This window comes from Rana temporaria, chromosome 3, assembly GCF_905171775.1.
Source record: "Rana temporaria chromosome 3, aRanTem1.1, whole genome shotgun sequence".
Classification (NCBI taxonomy): domain Eukaryota; kingdom Metazoa; phylum Chordata; class Amphibia; order Anura; family Ranidae; genus Rana; species Rana temporaria.
In genome coordinates this window covers 426,096,888-426,102,972 of record NC_053491.1, presented here as the reverse complement: position 1 = coordinate 426,102,972, position 6,085 = coordinate 426,096,888, and positions in this window count along the sequence as shown.

The following is a 6,085-nucleotide window of genomic DNA, read 5'->3' as shown; positions in this document are numbered from 1 at the left end:
TGTATGTACATTGGGGAACACCTATTTGCTTTTTGGCTTTTGAGACACAGACCTGATGCTAACATTTTTTACTTACCCTGGGTCAGTGAGACAAAAAGTATGAAAGCCAAAGCATTAGGAATACAGCCAAAGATTTATCATCCTCAGAAGTAGGGGTTAGCTATGACAGATTATGGGGTTGATTTACTAAAACTAGAGAGTGCAAAATCTAGTGCAGCTGTGCATGGTAGCCAATCAGCTTGTTTAATTAAGCTTTGACAGAAAAACCTAGAAGCTGATTGGAGCTGCACCAGATTTTGGCACTCTCCAGTTTTAGTAAATCAACCCCTATGTATTTCTCTCAGTGTAACTAGTTTCAGGAGAAACATGTAGGTTGACTTGCTGACCTTCTCCTGAAAATGCTAGCTACCTGGCTTTGTGTGTTTTCCGTACTTTCTGACTTACCGACCCAACAATTACAGAGCCAGTAAAATCAGAATATCTGATCTGCAATTTGCCTCTGGTTAATCAATAACAAAGCACTGAAGAATCACTGGGGTTGATTTACTAAAACTGCAGAGTGCAAAATCTGGTGCAGCACTGCATAGTAACCAATCAGCTTCCAGGTTTTTTGTCAAAGATTAATTGAACAAGCTGAAGTTAGAAGCTGATTGGCTGCAATGCACAGCTGCACCAGAATTTGCACTCTCCAGTTTTAGTAAATCCACACTACTATGTTCATCCGGATTATTAGACTTTTCAATAGGGGATTAGTCATTGAAGTCTAGAATTGTTTCCGATGACAGGTCTTCTTTACAGCGGGTGCACATAAAAATATGTATGTAAAAAAATACAATAATATATTATAAAACAGCAGGCAAGGTAAACAGTGAATTACATATTATATGTGTATACTCATTATCTTTGTAAACTATAATTTTAACATTTTGCTATTCATTTTATGAACACTGTTTAATGGCCTATGTAAAATTGCTAAACCCAATTACTAATGTTTGAATGTTCTATTTTTATTTTCATAGAGTTTCATCAATCTTAAGGAAGGCGAGAAAGTTGAATGTTCCTCATGTGTGCCAGTAAAAATGCAGCCATTGTTCATGCTATCCCATGAAGATTCCAACCTTGTTTTAAGACACCATGATGACATGATCATTGAAGAATGTGGGGCTCTTTGAAGAGAAGAATGGCAACTTAAATGGTTAAGCGTTTGGGACTTTGTTCTATTGTTGGAGTACTGGAGACTATGGGCCAGATCCACAAACAGCGGGCGCAACGTAACTTTTCCGAATTTAAGTTACACCGCTGCAAATTGCCCAAGTTAGTGCCCGATCCACAAAGCACTTACCTGGAAATTTGCGGCGGTGTATCCTAAATCAGTCCGGCGCAAGAGGGGCCAATTCAAATGGGGCGAGTCCCATTTAAATTAAGCGCGCTCCCGCACCGGACGTACTGGGCATGCTCCAGACGCTATTTTCCCGACGTGCTTTGCGCGAAGTTACGTTGCGCCGAGGTTTTGTGAATCGCGACGGGTAAAAAAGAGTTGCGGCGGGAAAAATAAACATTTTTAAAAAAAATTGACAGCGACGCGGGAAAGACGGGTATACTTTTACATGGTGTACTAACTTTACACTTTGTAAAAGGTACCCTATCTTTGTGACGGCAAACTAACACTTACGGCGACTTCACAAAGGGAAAAACCTTCCTGGATCTCCGTAAGTGCTAATTTGCATACCCGACGCTGGTTTACGATGAGAAATGCCCCCAGCGGCGGCCGTGGTACTGCATCCTAAGATCCGACAGTGTAAAACTATTACACCTGCCGGATCTTAGGGATATCTATGCGTAACTGATTCTATGAATCAGCCGCATAGATAGAAACAGGGATACGACGGCGTATCAGCAGATACGCCGTCGTAACCCTTTTGTGGATCTGGCCCTATAATTTGAGATTTGGGATGCATGCATAATAGATTATAAAACAATTGTTATGTAGTTCCTCATGTTGAGGTATGTTTCTGTACTCTTATTTTTATTTTATGTTTCTTTATTTTATTTTATTTTTATGCAATAAACTCACTAAACACACTACTTCGTTTTATAGCTTTATTTCTCTTTACTGTCTAGTAAAGTAATTTTACTTTATGTACAAGTGAAAAGGTAAAATATGATCAGATCATCTGTTACTATTCTTGTTACTCTGGGTTTATATGTATGGGGAAAGTTTTGAAAAATCCATCTATGGGCAGCTTTAGTTTGTTTTTAGCCACATGCCCCCCACTCCCTTTTTTCAGCTCTCTAGCACCAGAATGGGACTAAGGAGCACTTTTGGGGTGGTTACTAGACCATGATCATAGTTGGGGTGGATCCCAAAGCATCTAGAAGTCCTACAGAGTAAAGTTAGGCACTTACTATAATTTCTTTACTAATGGGCATATGAGACAGCAAAAGCCTAAAGTACAACTAAACTTTTCTCTTTCTAATTGCAACGTCTGCTACATATTTGGAATAAAAAATGTAGCGGACGTTGCAAAATTGTTGCTGGGGGAATGATCTTTTGTTGTGGGGGTGGTCTATTTTTGCTGGGGAGGTCTAGGGCAGCACAGTGGTGTAGTAAGTAGCACTTTTGCTTAGCAGCAAAAGGGTCGCTGGTTCAAATCCCGACCACGACACCATCTGCCTGGAGTTTGCATGTTCTTCCTGTGCCTGCGTGGGTTTCCTTCCACACTCCAAAGACATGCTGGTAGGTAAATTGGATCTTGTCCAAATTGGCCCAGTATATATATGTATATCTGTGTGTCCCAAGTGTGTCGAGATCCTACGGGGTAAAATGACTGCACCAGCCAAGCAGACACTGGCTGGAAAATCGCCTAGAGGCGATTCAGTTTGCATGTGTAGCGCTATACAAGTCATTCATTCATCCATTCATTGTTGCTGGTTGGGGATCTATTTTGCTGGATGGGTCTTATGTTGCTGTGAGGGATCTACTATTAGGGAGGAATCTATTGTTGCTGGCTGCTGGGGTGGGTCTATATTTTCTGGCCCCAGGGGATCTATTTTACTGCTTTTCTTGTTATCATTAACAAATTCCATACAAATTACTTAGCACCACAAAATGATATCTGGTTCTGTATTCTCCAAAAGGGGTGATCCTGGGAGGTTGGTGTGGGTTAGAACCAAGGGACGGTGTGCAGAGGTGGGTAGGGGATGGAGACAAGGGGTGACTCAGAAAGGGGGAGTGCCCAGATAGCAAGGATAACTTGCCACAAATTTGTGGTAGTGTTGAATTGTAAGTCTGTTAATTTGCTGCACATTGTCACTGGCAAGTTGTACACTTTCAGAGCACTTGAAGCACAAGTTCTAGTTGAGACTTTTTAGCAAATTTGTGTGTCAAGTCTCTAGCAAAAGCAAAGTTGCAATGGTGAGTCTCCGGCAAGAGCTCTGCAAGTCACAGTGACCCCTGTGGTGGGATGAAAACTAAAAAACTGACAGGCAGACCTGATCAGACAGCTTGTGTAAAAGGGCCATCTGACATTTTAAGAAGGGGGAGGGAACTTTGCTTTACAGGTGCTGAAAGTGAACTGAGCTCAGAGCAGAATCAACAGAACAAGTTTCTGCAAGATGGGGGTTTTTGATACGGCCTTAGGCAAGAATAATTTGTAGACATGCATGCACAATTCAAGCTATTTTTAGGGGGTTTGATGAATAAAAAAGGTAAAGTTTTAAGTAATTATTGATATGTAGAGCAAATAGAAAGGAAAGGCTCCCCATGAGGGGCCCTCTACAAATTAGACACAACGGGGGTTATTTACTAAAGGAAAATCCACTTTGCACTTCTAGTGCACTTGAAAGTGCACTTGCAAGTGCAGTGGCTGTAGATCAGAGGGGGACATGCAAGGAAAATAAAAAACAGCATTTTAGCTTGCAAATGATTGGATGATAAAATCAGCAGAGCTTCCCCTCATTTTAGATCTACCCCTCAGATTTACAGCGACTGTACTTCCAAGTGCACTTTCAGTGCAAAGTGTATTTGCCTTTCGTAAATAACCCTACCGTGTCTGGTACCACATCCTAAGAAGCACAAAAACCCTAACTCGTGAAATTAGGACTTTAACAGTGCCACATACTAAAGTTTTCATTGTTTCGAATGTTAAACACTCTATCCTTTTTAAAACACCTAATATAAAGTAACCAATGTAATAGTCACAAGTCACAATGGAAGGCACTGCTTGCTATAGATGGGAGAGCATTAAAAAGTGATTATTGCCCTAAATGAACCACAAACTAATGCAGATTGTCATCTTTCCCTATCCTCTGCCTACAGCAGATTCTAGTACAATGATTCTATGGGATAGATTTACTAAGGGCAAACACACTGTTTACTGCACAAGGAAATTTGCCCCAGAGTTTAGAACATGTGGTGAGATTTCCCTTCCAAGGATTCATGGTGATGCCTTTGGGGAGATTAACCCTTATGTTCTGTCCCTTCTGACAGCATATGACACATGTGTCAAACACAAGGCCCGTGGGCCGAGTCCGGCCCTCCAGTCCATTTCATGTGGCCCTCGCACCAGGGCCATCTTAATAGCATCATGGGCCCTTGGGCAAAGTAATGCTATGGGGCCCCTACAAGCCTGCCCCAATTTACGCACCTACTCTTAAGAATGAAAGTACAATATTTCTACTTTACAGCGTGTCACTTGCTACTGTCCCCTGCCACCAGATTCAGCGTGTCACTTGCCACCTTCACCTGCCTCCAGATTCAGCGTGTGACTTGCCACCGTCACCTGCCTCCAGATTCAGCGTGTCACTTGCCACCGTCACCTGCCTCTAGATTCAGCGTGTCACTTGCCACCGTCACCTGCCTCTAGATTCAGCATGTCACTTGCCACCGTCACCTGCCTCCAGATTCAGCGTGTCACTTGCCCCTGGTTTCAGCCTTCTGCAGACTCCACCCCTTTTTTGGTCCTCCTTCAGACCCTGCACTTCTGCTTCCCATCTCTGCCCCAGCTTCTTCCCGGCAGCAACACAAAGTAAGGGGAGTGCACTGTGATGTAGGGGAAGGTGGGGGGGGGGTCTTGACATCTAATGCAAGAGAAAGTGGGGTGTTCTGGGCACCAAGTCTTACAGATATAACCGGCCCTAAAGGGCAACCATAATGCTGACACGACCCATGATAAAATTGAGTTGGACGCCCCTTTCATGATATCAGTAAAATAATTAATATACTATATAGGGATGTAAAATATTTGTTTTCTTTTATCAATATTTATTAGCCTTCAAAACATAATGCACAGTCCAGAATTCAACATCATGGTATGATACATAGATGTTGTCATACATACAGGCATCAAATAAACATTATTGATTATTTGCATTACATGAATGTATTTTGTTTCCCGTTTACAGTTGTCTAAAAATTGACAGATATGTTGAAACTGACATCAATATTACTATAAAACGTATAGATTGCTAAAATAGTGGCATCCCCTACACCAGTAGAATGCTCACAGATGCAGGAGAGTTGTTCCTCTCCAGTGTACACCCCTCTCTCTATACTGTCCGTATATTAGGTCTTTATAAAGTGTAAGTATTACAGGCAATGGGGTGTACAATTGTTCCTTAGTTGGGTGGGCTGTGCAAGTGATGCATTAGTGGTATTTGGAAGGTGATAGCAAGATTGGGTCAAGAAAGGGGAAAGGAAAAGAAGAAGAAGAAGAAAAAAAAGGGGGGTTGAGGGAGTGGGTAGGCATTATTATTATTATTATTATTATTATTTTTATTCAGGATTTATGAAGAGCCAAAAGTTTGTGCGGCACTTTACAATGTTAGGGCAGAAAGTACAGTTACAATACAATTCAATACAGGAGGAATCAGAAGGCCCTGATCAGCAATGACAGCTTACATATTTGTATTTGCTTTCATTTCTAATCATATCCAGAAACTGTTTTAGACTCACAAAATCTGTTTATGCCTCATTCATATGGGGCGTACTACAGCGTACACCCATGCAAGTGTCATGTTTATCTGTACAGGGATGCACAGGTGTTATTATATTATTATTATACAGGATTTATATAGCAACAGTTTT